This window comes from Neofelis nebulosa, chromosome 13, assembly GCF_028018385.1.
Source record: "Neofelis nebulosa isolate mNeoNeb1 chromosome 13, mNeoNeb1.pri, whole genome shotgun sequence".
Classification (NCBI taxonomy): domain Eukaryota; kingdom Metazoa; phylum Chordata; class Mammalia; order Carnivora; family Felidae; genus Neofelis; species Neofelis nebulosa.
The window spans coordinates 17,361,838-17,386,672 of record NC_080794.1 but is presented as its reverse complement, the minus strand read 5'-3'; the positions used below and the strand labels follow the sequence as shown (position 1 = coordinate 17,386,672).

Here is a 24,835-nt window from a genome sequence, read left to right as displayed (position 1 = left end):
AGTCAGTTAAGCATCTGACTTTGGCTCAGGTCATGATCTCATAGTCGGTGAGTTTGAGCCTGCGTTGGGCTCTGTGCTGACAGCTCAGAGCCTGGAGCCTTCTTTGGATTCTGTGTCTCCCTCTCTCTGACCACCCCCCCCCCCCCCCCCCCACAACCCTTCATGCTCTGTCTCCCTCTGTCTCAAAAGTAAATGTTAAAAAAATGTTTCTAAAAAGCAGTGATGTCATTCATGAGGGTCCCAGCTTATGACAACCTGACTTGCAAAGGCCATTGTCCATGACTATCACCTAGGCTTCAGAATTTACCATAGGAATCTGAGGGGACACGCACATTCAGGCCACAGCATTAATGTTTAATAAATATTTTCAAAATTGTGATTAGTTTTAAATAGTATTATAAATCTGCACTAGATGCGTCTAACAATAAACCCTTTTTTTTTCATCATGATTCAGCTTACCCATTGATATACATGCTACCTAATGGTCATCATTTATAATGTATGGATCCTTCTCCTCCAGCTCCTGGATAACTAGTTCTTTTGCGTTTTAATTATGTAAGCCACCAGCCCTGTTAATTTTGCTCTGTATGAGCTTTATTGTTATTGATTAAACCTTTTGGCAGGAGTCAGGTTTTACCTGAGGAAAGAATTTTTAAGGATAGATAGATAGATCTATATATGGCTCCAACCACAGAACTTTCTAGGTCCCTCTCTATTTCGTGCTCTCATGTTGTCCTGATGGGTTCATGTTTTCTCCTCTGACCACTCTTCTCTTCATCCTCTTCTCTGTAGAAGCTTCTATTGCCCACAGTCTCCGACATCACAGGCCATGAACGGCCTTTTCCAACACAGCCTGCCATGTGCTTCAGGATCGCGTAGCTCCTCCTACGTGTTTATCACATGCTCCTGTGACTGTCACCTTGCACTGTTCGGGGCCCACGAGGGATGAGGGGGTGTTGGGGGGCGGCTACAAGGTGAGCCTCCTCAGCTCCACGTAGAGCAAATCCCGGCTGTCGGCTATCCTCTGGCTGGACCACAGCAGGTGTGACTTTGGGGAAAACCCGGGGAACCATTTCTTCTTGGTCGGTTTACATTGTCGTGTGCGATGCATGATCTTGAAAGCTGAAGGCACAAGCCCAAAGGGAGGCCATGGTGTGGGGGATAAATCTCATATTAGTGGCGTCTTTGTGAGATTTGATAGCTGCTGAAAGGTACTCCAGTGCTAACATTGTGCCAAACAGCTGGAAGATATTTTGGGGGCAGAACTGTTAACTATGCTTTGGACCAAGTATGGTTTAACAAATGGTGACGGGGTTAGTAGCTGTTGCTTTATTATTGTTGCTTTATTATTATTTGTTGATCCTGTCCCACCCTGGGTGTTAATCATCAGTCCACGTAGGTAACATCGTCTGCTTTCAATATTCCAGCGGCACTGGACCAAATTTTCCAGCTGAGCAAACTAATGTAGAGATGCCGCTGAATTCTGTAGGGTCGACTCCCAAGAAGTAAAGTCCATACTCCGGCCGCATCTCTAAGTTCAAGTCCTGTGCGTTTAACCGCCTGGAATTGCCACACCGTGGGTTAAATCTTGGTGTTCTTACTCCTCATTTCTTTAATATTCTCTGTCTTCACCTGCAGTTTCTTCACTAGTGAAGTAATTAAAGCTGCTTATAAAGCCTCAATATTGGCCCTGTTTAGGGTTTTGCCTCCTATTCGGTGGAGGTGTTACGTGTGTCCACAGGAATTCCCGAGCCCTGGGCCAGCAGGCTGGCCGGGGGGCGGTGGGGGGTGGTGGAGCTTGCGCACAGGGGCAGGCACTGCAGAGTTGGTGATGGCCCTGGACAAAGCCTACCGGCTTGAAGGAGGGGGTGAGCCTGGGAGGGGCTCCCCTCCCTGGGGCTGTCGGTACAGGCCGTCCCCGCTGCCCAGCGTCCCTTCCACCGTGGACCCTGTCACGTCAGTTCTGACTGGTCGTGGTGACACTGCAGGCTTTTGCTTCTCTGAAAACCAACCCTCAGCAAATCCACTCTGCTTCTGGGTTGGATTTACAGAGCTGCCTGCTGCTCGTTTGGTTCCCTGGCTGCCTAGACTCCGGACTGAAGGCCAGCAGGAATCGCACCTGTCCTGGTTTCCGGCTCCGGGCGTGGCGGAAGAGGCCTTGCTCTTGTCTGCTTTTCACACAAGTGAGAAGTCAGTCTTGTCGCTTCATTTCCAAAAGCAGGCCTGTGCCAATTCCCCCGGCAGTTCTAGGAAGCCGGTAGAATATGGAAACAAGCTAAACTGTACTGTGTTTCTACAGGAGTCACGACTTGATGCTCATCACTTTTTGTGACACGTCGTTTTCCACACAAGTCCCTCTAAAACGAACAGCATTGGTGGAAATCTCCATTAAGGAGTGAAAAAACACAGCTCTAATAGCAATGATAATTGTAACAACATTATCGGTTATCATGTATTCCATATTCTCTATGTACTAAACTGGGCTAAGCCCTTTGAACATATTTTCTAACTTGATCTGCACAATAATCCTAACAGGAAATGTTTGTAGCTTAATTTTAACCACAGATCTAGAGATTTGAGTTATGATCCTCTTCAGTTCCTGGCCCACTATCATTGGCTGGGCACACAGATCTTCCCTTGCTGATAGGCATGAATTTCTAATATTTTCTTTCTTTATTGCTAATCTCCACACCCACCATCTTCCTCACAGGCAAATTAACACTTAACTCTACCAATAAGTCCATGGAGAAGCATGCATTTTCCTACCTTTGCTAAAGGCACAGCTGTGTGTTTTTACTTTATGTAACTGCTGTTGTTATAGATGTTTCTCTCACATACTCACTTTTCACTGGATTTTTATTTTTTTAAATATGAAATTTATTGTCCAGTTGGTTTCCATACAACACCCAGTGCTCATCCCAAAAGGTGCCCTCCTCAATACCCATCACCCACCCTGCCCTCCCTCCCACCCCCCATCAACCCTCAGTTTGTTCTCAGTTTTTAACGGTCTCTTATGCTTTGGCTCTCTCCCACTCTAACCTCTTTTTTTTTTTTTTTTTTTTTCCTTCCCCTCCCCCATGGGCTTCTGTTACGTTTCTCAGGATCCACATAAGAGTGAAACCATATGGTATCTGTCTTTCTCTGTATGGCTTATTTCACTTAGCATCACACTCTCCAGTTCCATCCACGTTGCTACAAAAGGCCATATTTCACACTGCATTTGAAAGTTCAGTCTGTGGTGCTGAATGTGTTCCTATTCTGTTGGGCCCGGTCACTAAACAAGACAGGAAAACCTCAGATTGCAAGCAATTTGCTCTCGAGTGTTCTGCAAGATGAACAAAGTTTTTTAGTAAACTGTAACTTGATGAGTAAGGTCTTGTGATGTGAAGAGTACGTGATGCTGAATGTCACATGATCACAACTGAGCCAATAGTGGGGTGTGTGTGTGTGTGTGTATGTGTTCTGTCTCTTAGATTGGGGGTGATCATCTCCCATGCTTGGATGCTTGGCCTCAGGCTGCAGTGTTTGGCAGAAATGAGTGATTTTTCAGAACGTTGGACGGTGCCCACAACTGGCACTGGTGTATTTTCTGTCCCTTCAAAGCACCTGTGGACAGTCCTTTGCTTTTCCAGACAAGAGTGAGCTTAGGAATGCTTTGCTTCATTCTAGGTCAGGCTGCCTGCAAACATAGACCCTTTGCTGCCTTATTACCAGTTCCATTAAATACAGTCTATGACTAGAGTTAATTACTACTGCCCTGTAGTCAACATCCACGTGAGGGTATACAGTGGCCCCATCAGAAAGATTCCATTGAGCCAATAGATAGCAGCGATTCTGTTACTGATCGTGAAAGTTGTCCTACACGACCCTCCTGTCTCCCTCACACCAGCCATGAAGGTTTTCAAAAGTAAGTGCAGGGGGATTTGTTTATTTTTCTTTATATTTTGTATTTATTTTGTATTCAAGTACCCTAATAATTTTTATGTGAATATTTTTCGGGTTGTGGAATGAATCGTCTGAGTGTCCATTATTTCTTCTGGGGGAAACTCACTTTTGATATACACATGCTTTGGATTACAAACATGTTTCCAGAACAAATTATGCTCGCAAACCAAGGTTTTGTATCATCGACTACATTTTACCAAACTGTTCCCCTCATGACTGGCATCTGGGTTATTTCCCCTGCTGTCAAAACTGCACAGTGGTGAACATACTGGGAATCACCATTTGTAGGCCACACATAGTTTAATATTTACAAGTTCATGCTATTAAGATATAACCTCGGTACCTGAGCAAGATGTGCTCTGGATCGTACATACAGACTTTTAAAAATGACACTTAGAGCAGTTTTGGGTGCATAGCATAACTGAGAGGTATGGAGAGTTCCTATACACCCCTGCCCCCCACTGTCCACATCCCCCACCAGTGTGGCACTTTATTTACAGCTGGTGAACCTACGTTGACCCACCATTATCACCGGAGTCCATAGTTTACGTTAGGACTTCCCTCTGTTGCACGTTCTATGGGCTTAGACATGTTCATAAGGATGCGTATCCATCGTTATGGTATCTTACAGGATAGTCTCACTGCCATGAGAGCCCTCTGTGCTCTCTATCCCTCCCTCCCCTGCCCCCTGATCTTTTTACTGGGTCACTACTTTTGCTTTTTCCAGAATGTCCTATAGATTCCCGTTATAGATAGGAAGAGTTACAGTAGGTTAATGGTTCAAGATTGGCTTCTTTTACTTAGTGGTGACTCTTCATGGCTTCACAGCTCATTCCTTCTTAGCACTCATATTCCATTGTCTGGTTGTGCCACAGTTTATTTACCTGCTCCCCTAACGAGGGAATCCTAGTTGCTGCCAGGTTTTAGTAATTAAGAAGGAAGTGGCTGTTGGGGCGCCTGGGTGGCTCAGTCGGTTGAGTGTCTGACTCTTGATTTTGGCTCAGGTCATGATCGCCTGGAACATGAGTTTGCTCTGTGCTGATGGTGCAAAGCCTGCTTGGGATTTTCTTTCTTTCTCTGACCCACCTTGGCTCGCACACACTCTTCTGTCAACTCCTGCTCTTGTCTCTTGTATACGATTAACCCATTGTAAAATTTCTCAGAATATATCCAGACTCAGACCAATTTTTACCATTTTCACTGCCACCAAATGCTATACCTCTCTTGACTAGATTATTGTAGTGGGCTTGTGAATCATCTCCCTGATTGTCTCTACCCAGCACAATAACCAGAGTCCTTCTTTATGCAAGTCGGTGCTCATGTTACCCGTCTTTAAACACCCATCCACAGTCCTCCTGCCTGTGGGATCTTCTACAGGCGGGGGCCCCTTCTTGTGCTGAACTCTTCTCGGCCATGCTTCTGCAGGGCCCCTTCTACCACTGAGCACAGCTGGACTCTCCTACTTGGGAACCCCACACTGGAAGTCCCACCAGCGCCTTCCAGTCTTCAGATTTTTGCTCAGGTATCACTTTCTCATCAAGGGTGACCCCACTCTTCCCAGTTAAAACCACATCCTCCTCCTACCACTACCATTCCCTAGTCCACTTCCTGGCTTTTCTTCCATAACACTTCTCGGCTTCTGACACACTAAATATTTTACATGATTTATGTTACCTACATTCCACTGCTGGAATCATAAGCTACAAAAAGACAGGTTTTTTGATTTGTTTTGTTTTTTTGTCTTTTGCCCACTGGTATATCCCAATATATGGAACAGTGCTTGGCTTATACTAGGTGTATGGTAAATATCTGTGAAATAAAAGGACTTTGTATTTAAAGTTCTACGTTCTAGGGCACCTGGGTGACTCACTCGGTTAAGCATCTTACTTGGGCTCGGGTCATCATCTCACAGTTCATGAGTTTGAGCCCTGCGTCGGGCTCTGTGCTGACAGCTCAGAGCCTGGAGCCTACTTTCAATTCTGTGTCTCCCTCTCTCTCTGCCCCTCCCCCATGCCTGCTCTGTCTCCCTCTCTTTCAAAAATACTAAAAAGTTGAAAGTTTCTACCTTCTGAAGGGATACTCTTGATGAGTGTATTAGCATAGAAATACAAATTTCATTAAAAGCTATAATGTGTTGCATGTTAATCCTCAAAGTCACTATATTTTAGTAATCTTTGAGTTATTGTGGAAAATAATAGAGGAATATATAAAAAACATAGAGGAAGCTGCCATTTAAACTAGGGGGAAATAGATAAGTGTTAGAAGTTAGAAAAAGCAAGGGCTCAAAATAATACATAAACAGTGATGACCTAAGAGATTCTCATATGGTGGAAGAATCATTATTCAGACAAGATTCTGCTTTGGCTTGGATCCAATACTACACATTACATTTAATCCTATGCTATTTATAATTTATAACTTGTGTGAAATCCTACACACAGATAAGTATGTATCGGAATCTGTTTCTGTACATGTACATAATTGAGATATTAATAGGATGCAATCGATTCATCCACAGAATTTGCTCAGTACTCCCAAATGTCATTTTTGTATCTTTAGGATTTGTATCTTATGTGCTGGGGACCCAAATAATGCCACAATATAAAGTTTCTTATTTGGGTGTTTTGTCACGTATGCTAAGCTAGGTTCAAGTCCTGAAAGTAACACTTTTCTGGTTGATTAAGTACAACTTTCTAAGGGCCAGCAGCAAGCTGATTAGCTGGCAAAACAGTGTAGCTTGTAATGTATTCCATAGAACTCTGGAGAAATGTGTTATTTGCTTATATCTGTCATATTACTTATGTGATACATGGTTCACTTAAAGATGTAGGTATATTAAGAATAAGAACATGGAATCTATGTCTGTGTTTTTAAATCTATGCAAGTCTGGGTTTTCTAGATGTCATTGATATAAAATCATCTTCCAGAGCTAAAATACACAAAAAAACCAAGCATGGTCTTTTTAGTCTTAGTATTCTAATGGATTAATCTTGACACATTCCTATTAAGGACCTAATTATAACATTTGGTGGGTGTTTATCAGAAGTCGGATACAAAAAATGCCCAGTTACCTCCTTTGAGATGTATTAAATTGGCTCATACTCTCCATATATCTAAGAAATTCATACTGTTTGAGACCCATTCCTCCCTACTTATATTCTGATCACTGCCTTTTAGGTAGAAGTTTAAGTAGAAAAAAAAATACCAATGATACCATGTTCTCAGTCATCAGATCACAAGAAGTAAATTCCCATATTGTTAGGTAGACTCTCAAAATACCAGAAGACACCACTGCTTTTTACTCGTCCTGGGGAGACCGTCATGGAATTAACAGAATCTGCGGGGGTTGCTCCGTTGATGTAGAATGTTCTTGATCTTCATCAACATGGGCTACTACATTGGTGGGTTCGCAAGTTTGTCTTCTGCTCTGGCCTTAAAGGCATGTTCTCCAGGCCCTGCCCTCCTGGACACTCCAATACACCAATAAAGAAATTTGGGAATATTTTTCCTGATCTGATTTTAAAAACTACACGTTTGGCTGCATCTATACCTGAGCAGTTGCTGTTGATAGCATGTGTAACTTGCTTTGCGACCTTTAACTCTTGAGGGTAGGCGTTTGTCCATCCAAACCGGTGTTAACTGGAGATGGCTCCTAGAAAGTGCGAGTATTCCACACGAGGTGAGCTGCCTGTTTCATTTGGTGTTTAATCTGGGATGATTCCCAAGCAGTTATCCTTGGCTCTGAAACTTGTTCAGCGGAGTTATCCATAACCTAGAAATCTTAAAAATTCCCTTGAAATTAGAGTTTCCTTCCCCGAGGGCTCATGCGAAGGCACTCCATGAGGCATCAATAAAAAGGCAGTGGGCTTATTTTGCAAACGAAGAATCTTTTCCTAAGAAAGAGGATCTGTATGAAACACCATGTATCACCCAAGTGTGAAGTGATAAATAGAATATGTACCCAGCCAGAGACCTTTGCAATTAGAGAAAACATTCGTTGCTTCATCTTTTTGCAAGGTCGGATTCAATTAGCATGTTCAGTGGACAGTGGAGTCCTGGCTTTTCTTTACAACCTGTAATAGACTCAATTATTTTTCAGGGTTGCTTCTGTTCTGTAAATATGCCAGTATCACTTGGTTTAAAACTACACATTTTAATGAGAACTGTAGCTCCTAATTCGTCTCATTTCTGGAACTCTCTTCCAGTGTCAGAAATTTCATACCAGGGATGGTGAACAGCCAAGCAGTAAATGCCTACCCTGTACGGTGTGTATCAAATGTATACTTTGTATACTAACAGAAACTCCAACCTCCCCCCTGGTCTTCCTGTTCTCTACATTGGGGTTTTCGTTTTAACACAGTAGTGTGATCAGACGGGTCTGTGTAAAGTGACGGATATTCGCCACAGCAGAGGTCTATCCAATGTCAGCGTGACAAAGAGTGCACTAAAAAGGCAGTGAGCACTGTATATCGGCAATTCCCCATCTGTTCTCGGCCAGTAACCGTCGACTGGAGAGAGTTGTCCGGGCACAGGCCTCTGGATTACAAACACGGTGATGTACTGTGGATAGGATCAGGAGACCATATATTCCGCCACTTTTCCTTTATCATTTCCTTTATCATTTCCTCCCGTATGTGAATTGTGTAGCAGAAATTGACAGAAAAAAAACCTCTCCTAAGTGACTAAGTAAATACATAATTTATAGGCTGCTCTGATGGTCTTACGTTATTAAGCTACCCTCCTTGTACCCAGAAGATAGCAAACGTGGGTATTATCTCTGTTTCTGTGCCTTCCTCCTTTTGCTATACAGGAGTCCACATTTTAAAAGCTGGTAGTGTTCCAGGAGTTAATTTGTGAATCAATTGTTTGGAACTTGGAATACATTTTCTCATGGAAACAATATTAAAAATGGTTAGGTTCCCAGGACAACCTATAACATGCCTACTTAATCTGTAATAAACATTAATCTAGAACCTAACCAAGCTGTATACAATAGGCTTGATTTATTGCAACAGGAGTATATTTTTACCAGAGGGGGAGGCAGAACTCAGTCTGACTTCCACCCCATCTGAAATGCACACACATGAGCATATCCCACCTTGTCAGCACCTGAATCTTGAGTGTGCAGAAATTAGCCCTCCCAGTACATCTGGGTTGGGGCCCTGGACTGGTCAAGACTTCATCTGAGAGAGGGAAAAGGGGATTTAGGAAACGCTCAGTATGGGAGCTTAGTGACAGGGTCATTTATGCAAAATCACCAAACACAAAAATACAACATAAATCATCTATATGGCACTGAATAAATGGACTGTGCAGAAACTGTTAAAGTGTGAGACCCTTTGACCTCAGCTGGACATGCTCTTCAGCTGAATCATGACCACGAGAGCACCTGGGCATGGATTCTGGAGAGCTTCATACTTAGGGAAGTCTGAGTTACATTGTAGAACAACCACACAGACTTTAATGGCTTAAAAATAATGAAGTTTTGGTTCTCTCTCCCGTTGCCTAGCTATCCCATTTTGGTGGCAGGGTTTGGGGGGAGGTTCTGGAAGAATGTCCTCATTCAGAATCCCAGGGTAACAGCACGGCCAATGTGGTGGTGGTTCACATGCCTCGTGCCAGGTAGACACCTCGGGAGGACTCCTCTCCGGCAGTTAAGGTCTCAGGCTGGAGGTGGCCTGTGTCCTAGCTCATCAGCCAGAGCCAATCGCTTATCTTTCCCAAACACAAGATGACCAGACATGGAATCTTCCTGTGTGTCCAGAAGCATAGTGAGAGGTACGTCTAGGAAGGGAGCCAGAAATATTTGTGAAAGTTTTAAGATTGCCACACATAGATTAACAAACTGTAGGGGCGCCTGGGTGACTCAGTCAAGCGTCTGACTTTGGCTCAGGTCACGATCTCACAGCTTGGGAGTTCAAGCCCCGTGTTGGGCTCTGTGCTGACAGCTCGGAGCCTGGAGCCTGCTTCGGATTCTGTGTCGTCTTCTCTCTCTGCCCTTCCCCCACTCATGCTTGGTCTGTCTCTCAGAAACATTAAAATTTTTTTTAAAAAACCGTTAAGCCTAAGCAGTTTTGAGTACTTGGGAAGTGTCTACCACTAATTTTGAAGATCTCAGATAAGTGCTAGGAGAATATTACCAAGGACTGAAGTCTCAAATGCTTGAATAATTAGTGAGGTTTGATTCTGAATGTGCTCTTATAGGTCATTTCTACCTATATGATAGAACTATATTTGTATACTGAACTAAACAGTGGATTTTTCTGATAAGAAAAATGATTTTTCTTATCAGAAAAATCCACTTGAAATAAAGGAACTTGATGTCTTCTATTGCTGCCAATATGATGGAGAATCAATTTTGTGATTTTTGCTTTTGTCCTTGAATAGCACAAGAAACTCCTTCTCTTACACAAGACCTTCCTTGATCCATTTCCTCCCACAAAATCAAGCCTGCACTGTGACATGAGTAACCTGAGATTTACAGTCGGTGGGTTCAGGAGCTACTGTCTCTCTGATTCTCACATCTTCTAGTGCTTGAAGGAAAACTTATCATGCAGAGAGGGCTTATGGCTTATTATTCACCTAATTTAATTTCTGATCTTTTAAAAAAAACCTGTTTGTTGTAAAGTAAAATATTTAAATTTGCTGGGTGGAAAATGCTCACAATTTTTAAATTTTCAAACATCTTGGTACACGTAATTTTTATTCCCCTTAGTAAAAATTTTGATAATCAAGTAGGACTATTTTTTTGGTATTGTAATAAAAATACTTGAAACCTGATAGATCACTTAAAATCTTCCTTGCATTTACTGAAAAAGTCTTGGGGATTTTAACAGTAGGTAAAGACAAAAATCCTTTAATGTAACAATGTTGGTTTTACCTTTTTTCACACATCTTGGAACAAAATATTTCTGAAAAATACTTTGCCATATACCTTAAAATTCAAAATTTTTTGACAGCACCCTAATTTTTTTTGACAAGATGAGTAATAATCATGAGAATAACTGGCTCCTTAAATCATTTGGATGTGATAGTTGGCGTTTTTTCCGTGTGTGCGCTCACGTGAATGTCCTACTTACCTGATAGTGTTGTTTCTTTTATGAATCTATTCTTTTAGTAACTGAGCAAATATTTACAGAGGATCTACTGTGTAACCACCATACAACAGATATGCAGAGACTCCTGAGTTGAGCAAGGATAATTTTAGTGTGATGAGACACAGTAAACAATTAAATGACCTGAGCATGTAACATGCCACATGGTGGGGAGTGCAATGAAGGGAAATAAAATTGGAAAGGAGAATGGTCCTGTTATGGTTAAGTCTCTATCTTTGAATTGGCAAACTATACTTAACGAAATTATGAATTTGTTTTAAACAATATAAGGATTCTAAGTAAACAGGCGAAGAGGGAAGGAGGAGAAAAGAGGAGATGATTTTCGAGAAAGGGACCTTACACTTAACGATAAAACTGGTGTCTCACTGACCTAAAACTTAACTTTTTTTTTTGGATTGCCTTTGTCACGTGTAACCCATCAGAAAGCACCAGACTGCTGCTTTGTTGACCTAACTCAGCATTTGTGGGTCCGTCCTCTAGAGAATGATAAACCTGGACACGTTAAATCATTCCCCCTTCTATTTATTTTCTTGCCTCTTGGGTTCATCCAGTAGGCTAAAGGGTTTCCATGCTGAGCTCCAGTCATTCATTTTTCAAGTGTTACAAGACAAAAGTGAAATCGTTTAAAACATGATAAATGATTTAGGTTTAAATCATGGAATATGTTTAAAACATGAAATTTGTGACCTCCAAGATAATGAAAAGGAGATCATTTGGGTTAGAGTGTGAGTCAGAGGACTACAGTCACTTGAGAGAGAGATCATGGGTTTGGTTACAAACAACCACAAGGAAGCAAACCTGGCAATAAAACCAGTGAAATGAATTTTCTGGTTTCCCAGGGCATGTAAATCATGTTTACACCCATAGTCTATTAAAGGAGCAACAGCATCCCTAAAAAACATACATTGTTTAATATACATAGTTTAAAAATATACATAGCTTATTGCTGAAAACTGGTGACTATCTGAGGTTTCAATGAGTCATGATCTTTCTGCTGGTGGAGGGTCCTCCCTCGATATCGATGGCTGCTGACAGGGTGGTGGGCACTGAAGGCTGGGGTGGGGTGGCAAATTCTTAGACAACAGTGAAGTTGGCAGCACCCATTGACTCTTCTTTCGTGAACGATTTCTCTGTAGCGGGTGATGGTTTGATAGCATCCAACCCCCAGTAGAACTTCTCTCAGAACTGGAGTCCGTCCTCTCCAACCTGCCACTGCTTTCTCAACTGAGTTCATGTGATGTTCTGTGTTGTCATCTCAACAGTCTTCACAGCGTCTTCACCGGGACTAGATTCCATCTCAAGAAGCCACTTCTTGGTTCTTGTCCATTGGAGTTGTGTCAGGTGATGCAGACGTTCAGTCCCACCTTCAGGCTCCACTTCTGAGTCCGGTTCTCTTGCTGGTTCCCCACATCTGCAATTATTTACACTGAAGTCTTGAGCCTTCAGTTTGTTAAAAAAAAAAAAAAAAAAAAAAAAAAAAAGAAAAAAAAAAAAAAGTAATATCTGAAGTACAAGCAAAGCCCAGCAAAGTGAGGTATGCCCACATTTTTATTCTGTTTGTTCTTGCACGTAGACTTCTTGCGTCATATGCCGACAAATAAAAATAATGCTCCTTTTATCACTGGGAATGCTAGAAAGGAAATAAAATCAGTCCTTTTCATCAGTCCTTGTGGAAAATTGGTTACTTCATTAGCAGCTCTTCTTCCCTCAATCACTGGGTCCTGCTCAAATTTGAAAGGCAGTGTAAGGGAGAGCCAATCAAAAAGTAAAACAAAAAACCACAAATGAATGAAATGGAAAGAATAAATAGTCTATTTCCTTAAAGAACTTGTTATGAAAAAGGATCTAGATCTCAAAAGTGGCAAAAGAACCAAAAGCACAGCCACCCCAAGGTACGATGAATGATGACCAAGAATGCCTTGCACTCACTTTTCTGTGAAACATGTAAGTGTAATATCCATCGGCTGCATAGTTACGTTTGAAAAGAAAGATTCCATGTTAAGAGGTGAATTATTTCTTAACGTGTCCAGCTAAACCCAAATGTAATAAATTCAGATTTCTTAACGAAAATGATGGGAAGGATAACTGTTCTCAATGTGGAACAACTTTGGAAATGTAGGGACGAGTTTTTTGTTCACTGAACTTTGTTCAATAAACTGTCCTCAAGCTTAAGTATTAATATTCTGAATGATAGCTAGGTAGATGTGTCAGATGAATCTTGGATCGTTTATATAAAAGTATTTTAACTGTTAAGCCTAGTTCTCCCACAGTCATTGTTGAGTAGTATGTGTTGTTCGGGGGAGGGGGGGTTCAAAGTAGAAGATACTCTCAGGCAGCCTGAACTTTATCCTCCAATACTGGTGCATTTGGTTGCAATGATACCCACACCTTGTGCTGTACTGCCAGAGCCAGGATGCCTCTGTGTGCAGTCAGTTACTTATACAAAACCAATTTTTTTTTCTCATGAGGAGATTGACTCACTTGCAGTCTGATACTGCATGAAGCAGGGGTCAGGGGCTTGTGGCCAGAAGTGGTCCTACGAGGTTTTTCATAGCCTGTGGGGAGGCTAGTGCCTGCTTCAACTTCCCAGCCTTACACAAATGAATCCCTGATGAGCCTCATCCTGGCTGTGGAGTTGCCCATCTAGAAACTGCAAATCAAAGCATACGCCCTTGTGATCGTGAGTGTCGGCTAACTTGTGAAACCAAAGTGTCTCCTCTGCCTGTGTCCTTGTAATCTTTCTGGCTTGGCTCTTCTTCCCTGCCCCTTCCGTCCCTGATTAGATCTCAGCTTTAGCATCTCTAAAGGATGACAGCCTATCTGGTGCTACCTTCATGGAAATCTTGAAGACCCCACACTGTCTTGGATCAAACCATTAAAACTTCACACTTGATGGTAATCCATCCGTCTGCATTTTGGCTGGTGTATTGACAAACCGACATGAAATTTTGTTCATGTAGGTAATGTTTCCAACAGCCAAAGGCCGTCTCTTTATCTCCTTACAGTAACCTAGGCCAACCTTTTCTCATTCCTCCACACGGTTAATCGGGCATTGGGGGAGTTTTCTCTAAGGGGAGTGGTAGGGGGGACCTCTGTGCTGCATTTAATGCCAACACTGCATCTCATGGTGCACTTGGGAAAGAAAGCTTTCCAGAAAGCAATAAATCAATTGTATGAGTACCAGCGACATTGATACATTAAGTCCTTAGTTTTTTTTCTTAAATTCCTGAATCCTGAGGATACTAAAATTTATTTTTTATGTAAAATTGCATCGCCAAGCTTGCCTATATAGCATTCATGAGATTAGTTTTAACAGGCAGGCATACGCATGTCCAATAGAATTCAAGTCAAATTCAGGCATTTCTCGAACTTTGCAATTACATTCTGTATGCTGCAGTGCTTAGAGTTTTTGTGATACAACAGGATAATGAACCTAAGTTTGAAATAGAAAACTCAAGAGCAGATCGTTTCCTTCGCATCATGTGCTGGTACAGATTCACTCCTGCTTGCACTTGGCAGGGTTAACTAAAACAAGGAAGCTGGATTTCACAGGCTAATGGTGAACGGAAGATTTCCAAGCTTGCTTACCTATTTGTTTCCCCTATACTGAATTCTACAAGCTAGAGAAAAGCTCAGGCTTTGTTTAAAATGTAAGAATATTCAACTCTGGCAAGTTTAAGAAAATTAAGTTTGGCCATGGTGATTTACCGTATTCATCACTGAGGCACCATTAATGTGAGCTCTTTAAAATTTTGATGTGAAACTTTATAAGTACCTTTCAGTAAACAAGAAAAGAGAATGGTCTGATTTTCATACATAATTTAATGATCTATAAATGAGAAACAAAAAATACTAGAAAACCTAACAGTCAGCAGTTCAGATTCAACTATTAGTAAACAGTGCATTTAATGGAATTAGGCCAGATATAATGAGTCCTTAAACAGATGTAGAATATTTTAAGTCAGAACCTGTAATAATCTGCACATTAAAAACATACACCTACAATTTAAATGGAAAGTCATTTTTAGTCTTAAGTTTGTTTACTAATTTTGAGAGAGAGAGGCATGAGCAGGGGGAGGGGAAGAAATAGAGAATCCTATGCAGGCTTCATGCTGTTAGCACGGGGCTTGAACTCACGAACTGTGAGATCATGACCTGAGCCAAAACCAAGAGTTGGATGATAAACCAACTGAGCTGCCCAGGCGCCCCATCATTTGTAGTCTCTAAAACAAAGGCATGACCAAATAGGTATTTTTTTAACTTGTTCATCTATTAGTATTGATAAAGATCTTTACATGCAATTTCTTAGTTGCTTCTTGTTACATTGTACAGTTGAAGAAACCGCAACTTGAGTAGTCTGTTCTGGGACTTGGGACTGACCACGTATGGCTAAGCTAAAACCTGAAGTCACGTGTTCTGTCTCCCAGCTTTCCAGAGCATCAAACATTCTGGTATTGATAAACGAGGACATCTATGGAGACGCTCACTTTTTGACTTTTTAAAGATACACTGTAAGACAATCTGAACATAACACCATTACCACTGTCCTTACCGTGACTTCTTCAATCCTTCCACACAATTTGTTTTCCTTCTCATAAAGTGATGTCTTTATTTTCTACCAGAAAACGTAGTTGAAGAGATGGAGGGTTAGAGGGTGAGACGTCTAATTCTGGCCCATCAGTTTTTCCTAAATTATGTAAAATTAGGGAGTGGAGCTGGCATTAGAAGTTTCTGGTCCTGGTTGTTTATGGACACCTGGGTAGAGTGTGCTTTAGAGGCACCTGTGTGATATGGCGTGAGGGTTACTCAAGAGAAAGTCTGTCACTTAGAAATGCAGGAGAATTCTCTATGAAGGAAGTCACATCTGGGATGTGACAAAAGGAACAAGGACCAAGGAACAGGAAGACAAAAGGAACAAAAATAAAGGAAGGAAAACAGAAAAAGTGAAGGAATTAGAAGGATCAATGGGACCCCCCCTAAGTTCCTCCCACTAAAAAAAAGTGAAACTTTGTTTAATAAAAAAAGATGGTCGATAATGGTTGGCATTGGCTAACTGATGCAGGGTGTTCATTCTCCATACATTCTTACGTGGTTGCAGAGTTCAATTAAAAACAAATTTTGCTCAGGCTTCAATTCTACCAGTTGTAGAGATTCTAATTCAAAACTTAACCTGGTTTTGAGTGCAGTGCCCTGGCCACCGACACAACCTGGGCCCTTCGTGGAGGTAGAAAGTATTGGGATCCTCTCCAGAACTATTAAATTAGAAACCCTGAGGTTGAGGGTTTAATGCTTTAAAAAAAAAAAAAAGAAAAGAAAAGAAAAAATCCTTGAAGAGCCCCTGGGTGGCTCAGTCCGTTAAGCCTCCAACTCTTGATTTCGGCTCAGGTCATGATCTTGTGGTTCGTGAATTTGAGCCCCACATCAGTCTCTGAGCTGAGTGTGAGGCCCCTACTTGGGATTCTCTCTCTCCCCCTGTCTCTGCCCCTTCTTGTTTGTGTGCCCTCAAAATAAGTAAACTTAAATAAATTTAAAAAAAAATTATGTGGTTCTGATTTTATGCATAAATTTGAGAACCACATCTAAGGTCCTATAGTATTCACTTCAGTACTGTGGACTACTCTAATACACAGGTAGCAGTAATCTAGATTAATACACAGGTAGCAGGACTGTGATTACTCTAACATGCAGGTCGCTTACTATAGGCTATTCTTTGTTTTTAATTTTTTAATGTTTTTTTCCTGAGAGACCAAGCATGGGTGGGGGGAAGGGCAGAAAGAGAGGGAGACAGAATCTGAAGCAGACTCCAGGCTCTGAGCTGTCAGTACAGAGCCTGAAGGGGGGCTCTAACCCACGGACCGCAAGATCGTGACCTGAGCCAAAGTCAGATGCTCAACACACTTGAGCCACCCAGATGCCCCACTGTACGTTATTCTAAGATGCAGGTAGCACTAAGAACCTCTGGACACAGGGATCTCTGAACTCCAGGCTCCTAAAATTTCATTTAAATAAAGGCTGAAATTCAGTAAAAGCTAGAGTACACCCTACTTCTTGGATTTGTTTTGCTCTGTTCTATAGATTTCTCAAATAGGAATATTATTTTATTGAAGACTAAATAAGCTACTACATATAAAACATAGAATAGTGTCTGATATATAAGAAGTAGATATTCATTTTTAGTTTACTTCATTTACTGCTGTTTACTTATATTTTTGGTAAATATCCTCTGAAAATTTTACTATGAAAAAGGCTCTAAAAATCACTTGTTAGAAAAATTTTATTTATACTTTCTAATAGGATTTATTTTATACTAATCAAAAAATCTAGGGGCGCCTGGGTGGCGCAGTCGGTTAGGCGTCTGACTTCAGCCAGGTCACGATCTCGCGGTCTGTGAGTTCGAGCCCCGCGTCAGGCTCTGGGCTGACGGCTCGGAGCCTGGAGCCTGTTTCCGATTCTGTGTCTCCCTCTCTCTCTGCCCCTCCCCCGTTCATGCTATGTCTCTCTCTGTCCCAAAAATAAAAAAACGTTGAAAAAAAAAATTAAAAAAAAATCTGTTTACCTGTAATAAGAGATTCTTTCCATGAATATTAACTCCTGTGTAAGTCAAGTAACATTATGTCCTGATCCAATTATTTGGGCAGACATATGTCAGCGTTTATTTCCTTTGTAACTGATGAAGAGGGTCCAGACCATTGGAATAAGACTGTTTCCTGCTAAATAGAAACAAGTAGAGTATCAGCAAACTTTTGTGTCTCTGTGAGCACTTCTGTAATTATGTAAATGGATTCACTTTCCATCAGTACTGAGTCACAGACTATAGCTAAAATATTTTGATATAGATAATAATCTTCAAATTTATTTAAATTATTTGACTCTAATACAGGGTGACATGAACTCATAGCTGAGCCAAAAACTAAATTTTGATCATTGAAATTTAGATTGTTGTTGCAGATAAATATGATTTTGTCATAATTTCCTATTTTCAATGGTCTTCTAGTCTTTAACCAGATAGAAGATGTTAAATTCTGTGGATGTAAATTTTTTCACCTGTAACAGCATTTGGCTGAACCATTCTGAAATCTCAAATGCTCAATTTTAAGAAAGAAGACACCTGGCTTTTTGTTATAAATACATCAATAACTAATTTTATGACCTTGGATAAGTCATAAGCTTCAATTCTCACACAGATAAAAGGGAGAGTGAATCAGATCTCTGAAATCTTAATAGCTCTGTGTCTATGTGTATCCACCCAGGCTCCACCTAGGAAATAGACTTTGAGAGAAAGTTACAGAACTTTACAAGTAATTTTGAAAGGGGGATGGTCTGTGGGAGGCAGGTTTCTCACTGCTGGAGTAGCTGTTGCCGATAAGCAAAGAGAAGACTAGAATGATCTGTGCGTGAACCCACGTTTTACTTAATGGAGTTACTGTCGGATGCATGTAGAAAGGTGCACAGATGTATGCACACATCAGTTAGCTCACACGCAGTTCTGTGCTCCATCAGTGGGGAGAGCTTAGAAGCCACCGGACATGGTGCCCAGACCTTAGTTAATACCATTCTGTGTTCAAAGCAATTAAGATTTCTTTGGAAAATGGCTGGGTCCTAGGACTGGGGCAATAGCTATATAACAGCCTGGGACATATGAGTTTGCCAGGAAGTAAGGAAGCTCTCAAATCCCACCATCGTGGGGTTATGTCCAAGGCACTCAGGAGCTTTTTGAAAGAGCTTCTGATGGCCAAATATGTAATAATTTAAGCAACGCGATTAGACTGATATTATGTTATACCCAAAGTGTACAGTAAATATCCTTAAGCCTATGCTGATACAAAGAAATGATTGAATAAATAGAGAAAAGACAAACCTCTCCTGTAAAAGAATTATAGTTTATATAAACACTCCAGTCTCCGGGGGTGGGGGCGGGGGGAAGAACTCTCTGCTCCTTAGGTGTGGGCTGCTAGGGATTTCCTGCCAAAAAGTACTGTGTGGAAAGGGCAGGAAAAGTACAGTGATTAAACCGACAAACACTGTCTCAGCCAAATGATCACGATTGACATGAATAAGTCACGTCTGTAGTGTGTACCCTTGATAAACGACAAACACAGCATGTTACCTCTGTGATCTTCTCCCACCACCCCCCCCCCAGAAAAAAAACAAAACCCAGTAACCCCAACTAAGCCATGAGAAAACAGTTACCCAACTGGGATTTAAAAAATATCTACAAAACACCTGACTGATAAACTCCAAAACTGTCGCGGTCATCAAAAACAAAGTTTGGGGCACCTGGCTGGCTCTGTCAGTTGATTCAAGCCCTGCGTCGGGTTCTGTGCTGACCGCTCAGAGCCTGGAGCCTGCTTCAGATGCTGTGTCCCCCTCCCTCTCTGCTCCTCCCTTGCTCATGCTCTGACTTTAACTCTCAAAAATAAACACTAAAAAAAATTAAAAACCAAGTTTGAGAAACTGTCACATCGAAAAGCCTATGGACACATGACCAGTAATTATGTGCTTTCCTGGATGGCAGGCTGAAGCAGTAAAAATGCAGAAGGACCCTGGGTATCAGCTAGAAAATCTGAATATGAATTTCAAATCAAAATAGTATTCAATATTGATTGATTAGTTGTGCAAATGAACCGTAATATATTTTCAAAATAGAAACTGGGGTAGGTGGAAACTAATGTATCCCCAGTTTTTCTGAAAATCTAAAAACATTCCAAAATTGTTAAAATTTAGTATTTTAAATTTGACTAAGGATTTATAATTTCAGTATTTTGCAAGATGATACCAGATTTTTTTCTGGATGTGTATTTTTTTAAAAATGTCTGTTTATTTTTGAGAATGAGAATGCAAGGCGCGGGGGGAGCAGGGAGAGAGGGAGACACAGAATCTGAAGCAGGCTCCAGGCTCTGAGATGTCGGCACAGAGCCGGACATGGGGCTCGAACTTCTGAAGACTGAGATTGTGGTCTGAGCCAAAATCAGATGCTTAACCACCTGAGCCACTGGAAAAAAACAACTGTTTTTTTTGTTTGTTTGGTTTTTTTTTTTTGCAAAGACCTTATTTTTGGGTTTTTACGCTTTTCAGACTTCAAAGATAAGACATTGGCACTGTCTCAGATACTGGCTTCGTAATATATATGGGGGTGGCTGAGCATTATAGTTCAGTGTTTCAGAGGTTTCTGTAGGTATCCTGATAGTATGTTCCTCTAAAGAACGTGAGAAAAATAAGGCAACTTCCAGGGTGCCAAAACTGTCACTCTAGGATTGCAGAGACATTGGGGGATGTGGAGTAAGAGGAGCCGTGTGTGGATGTGGAACACTTTCTGCAAGGACGGCCCGTATTTCTATTTTGAACTTCTCTCACGACCGTGTTCCTTATTCCATTTGGCTTTTGTTAACCATGTTTTTTGGTTTTTTTTTTTTTTTTTTTTTTTTTTTTTTGCTTCAGAGAAGTGACGTCTTTGCAACTGCAAAGATTAGTGGCTAAACTGTACAGTGATAATGGAGAATTAAGCAAAAATACTGAATTCTTGGGATGAGCTATCTTTTGATATTAGAAAAAAACCCCAACTAATTTTGCTGGCTCGTTTAAAGTAACAGGGCACGGTTGGTTTGCCGGAATGTTTTCTACATGCCTGTGTCTTTCCTTCCCAGCTGACAGCTCTTGACTTCACCTTTCTCTCCAGACAGCCTGCCGACTATCTTAGTCTCTCTGCACACCCCTCACTTTCTCTACACTCTCCCTCAGGGAAGCTGAAATGTCAGCTTTGACTCGGAAAAAGATGCATTCACCATCGGTTCATTTCTCCTTTATGCCATTCTTCACTATGTTGTTTGCCTGTGCATATGCAATTAATACAACTAAGAAAGGACTGTGGTCGTTATTTTTAGTTGCCTTCTCCCCTAATCCAGTTGAGACCTCTCCCAGAATCATTCGGAGAGGAAAACTTACCTCTGATTCCCCTGCCTGCCCCCTACTCATTAAAACCACAACAAAACAAGACCGCTTGCAAACTTCCAGTGGCTCTGTTCCAAATGATGGGGGAGACATTGAAGTTTAACCCATTCCTCCAAACTAGGTGCTGCTCTGCCTAACAGATGAGAAGTTTAGGGAATAGTTGCATATTACTGTAAAAATAAGTGTATCCTAGTTTATAATGGAGGAAACATCTATTTCTTTTTTAGTAGGAAGGATGGTTTCTGGGAGTGTGGGCTTTTGATAACCAATGTTAAGTTCCCCTTAACACCTAGTCAGTTTCTAATGGAGTCTCTGATTGTACATATAGAGTAACATTCAGTATTTTAAATCCTTATTACTCTCAGAGAATTGCAGAGCCTCCTTAATTTTGTTTGAAAATCCAATGAGACCCCTTCCTCCAGGGCGGTTAGAGGGTCCAGTCTTATCTGGGATCGCAATGGAGCCTAGAACAGATAAAGCTGTCGCTTAGCCTAGAGATAGGAATGTCCAGGGGGAAAGTCACAGAGGGGTGGCCAATAGATAGGGGTCAAGGGGAGAGTAATATTGATGAAAATTAAGTTCAGAAATGAAGATCAGTTATTAGAAAAGGATCCCTTCATAGGAGTTATTAGACATCTGAATAGAATCCACTAGACAAATGTGGCTGACCAGGGACATTAAACTTAAGGGGTGGGGGTGGGGGGCCACAATTCATAGGATTAGGCAAAAGAAGCTACTATTTGACATGTTATGTCTATGAGCATCAAGAGAAAGTCCTCCTGCCCAAATTACAGAAGATAGAAACCAGTGTTAATAACAGCTTCCTAGTGCACAGGGCACTCTTCTGGAGGAAACGGACATGGTCTCTGACACACGAGCAGATCGTTCATTCTGCAATAAAATATTGGAGCCAATGCCTTGTAAATGATAGCCAGAAATAATGTGAGAAAGAGAACATACTTAGTTGCAGTTAGAAAAGAAATTTAATGATGCAAGCATAGACGATAGTAACTAAGCCAAAACTTGAAACTGAAACCTCTTTTTATCAAGGAAAACATTAATTGGTATTCTGTGAAGTTCTAGATTCCAACAATTGCTTCCTCAGTAGGTGTGACAAGGTTATTAAGGCTGATGTGAAATTACTCCCAACTGTGGGGAAAAAAAAAAGTTTACAGATTTAATATAAAACATTTGAAGGTTTTATGGTTTTTTTTTTTTCCATTTGGAAATTTGGCAAATAAATTGCCAATTCTTCCTATAGATATTGTCCCATAATGAAAACACGTTCAAACAAGAGCTGTGTAGGAGATCTAGAAGTATATACGATGCCATGTACCATAAAGAATCCTTCAGCTCTCCTGGAATGATGTAGGTTAAAATCAAACTAGCCAGCTGTCTCCAGTATCACAGTTGACAGCTAGGGGATAGGTTGTTGCTGTATTCCTTATGTCAAGAAATCTCCCTCTTCTAACAGTGGAAGTTTTCCATTCAAACAAAGCATTTTGTGTAACTCAGTGAATACAATGCGTAAAAGCTGATTACTTTGAAGCTGGTAAGGGTGAGGGGTATCTTTTTTACCACTTTGCCTCCTCATCAGCCTCTGCGGTGGCCCCAAGCAACTCTGGGGAATTCTAGGGTTTTCTGGAACATAATTTAAAAAACGCTGTTGTAAACTACATCTACATAACCTTCAGCTTCCAAATTGCTGCACTCTTGTATTAACAATTAGTTAATTGTTAATTGGAAGCCATAGGGAAATCCCTGAACTTCTCCCCACCCCACTAATTTTACTGAGGAAAAATGGCACACGGTAAAAATGCAAATAGCAAAAAAAAAAAAAAAAAAAAAAAAGTTACGTAAAAATGAGGCTGCTTCCCATATTTCTCTGTTGTATTTCCCCCGATATATTATGTTTCTTACAAATCTTTCCAAAATAGTTGATGCATATACATGCATACGTGTGTATCCACATGCCCCTTTTTTATACAATTGAAAGTAAAATGCATACAGACGTGCACTTTGCTTTCTGCACCTAAGAATAACCATTAGAGTTCTCTCTATATTTGAGTATATACTTTTATTAAACATTGCATGAAATTTCAATATTTGAATGTCAGTATTTTATCAATCAGTAATAGACTATTAAAGATATTTATAAATTAGTTATTTAATGGCCATCTTTACAGAGATATTTGCAAATGTGTGCAAACACTTACGTATGATGGAGTCCCGGGGTGGAAATGCTGGGGAGTTCCTGCAGAATTGCCCTTCTGTGAGCCATGGAGACCAACATTGACCATGGTCTGAAAGGGATCAGACTTCCCCTTCCTCCATCACATGCTATGTCATCACGTCTATTTATCTTTGTCAGAGATTTGAAAACACTGCATCATTTTTTATTTTAATTTGAATTCCTTAATAGCTTGTAGATAGAACATATTTTTGTATATTTCAAAACCATTTCATTAACTTCTTTCTATAAATTGCCTGTTCATAGTGGTAACCAATTTTCTAATTAATTTCTAAGAACCTCTCATATTTAGGAAGCTGCCCCTTTTTTATATGGTTTGGAGAAAAGTCTACATTCTTTGGCTTCTGATTTCTATGTAAATGCTAATTGTGAGTTCTTTCTAATGTCAGACATATATACACAGACGCTGTCTGGTGGCCTAGATAAAATGCATCATTAAAACAGAATTTTCCTTTGTTTCTAGGAGAACAATACATATTTTTAGTCGTGTGTTTCTTCCGTTTCAGTAATGAGGGACATGTAGGCTTATTTTTTCCTTTTTTATTCATGGTTATCGGGAATTTCACAGTCAAATTGAAGAGTCAAATTTGTATTTGCCACCATTTTTAGTAAATTTTATCCTCCACTTTACAGTAGACTTTTCATTGTAGCTTCATATTTTATTGGATAACTTAAAAATATTGCCATTTTGTGGGTTTGTGTATAAATTCCAATTCATATAGGGTGTGTTGTGTGTATGTATCAGTCAGCCAGGGTTGGGGGGAGACAGGATCTGTTCTAAGAAGCCATGAAGTTATTAAACTAGACAGAAATGTTAAGAATTTTCCTTCTTGTAATTAGAAGCACATGTGTTCCGGATGTCTATCTCTAGTAAACTGCCACAAAAGAACAATATGTCCTCATTTACGATGTTGGGAGTTGATGGGCTGAACTAGGTGGTTGTCACATGTGTCCCCTCATGCAGTCGCAGCTGAAGGTGGTGCCCTCAAAAAACTTTGCTGACCTTCTGTCACTTGTATTGGGATGGCTGACTGAGCGGGGACGGTCCTCTGCGACCCCCTCAGGGGGCGAGCTTGACCTCCTCTACAGCCTGACCATCTCCACAAAGGTGGGTTTCTTACATGGTGGTGTAGAATCCCAAGAAATTCAAGGGCAGAAAACCTACATCTTGGTTCTCCAAGGGATGGCCATGAAAGGATTTGGGACCATCTTTAATCTCAGATACAATGCAGTAAGGGTGCATTACTTTTGGATAAGTTTCTTAGGAATATATACTGTGTGGGTATATATATACATAAATATAGATCCATGGACGTTCTGTGCTCCGCCATATGTAATTCTGTGCATGTGATATCGCTGCACTAATGGCATGTCCTACCCTTCATCCCCTCCTCACCACTGAACCAGCTGGCTATCATAATCCCCTGTATATCGATCTAGATCTAGATCTATTTGGAAATAGACACAGAACAATATGTTTTAGGTGAGATTGCTTAAATATTACTGATATAATGGTAATTTTAATTCAGTGGTGTAAGAACTTTTTATCTGGGGAATTGCTGGGATGGTATAATTC

General features: G+C 40.8%; 1 pseudogene; it reads left to right on the top strand.

The window, feature by feature from the left end:
* Window positions 1-1,831: 1,831 nt before the first annotated feature.
* Window positions 1,832-24,835, top strand: part of LOC131492387 (zinc transporter 6-like) — a 28,883-nt pseudogene continuing 5,879 nt past the window's right edge.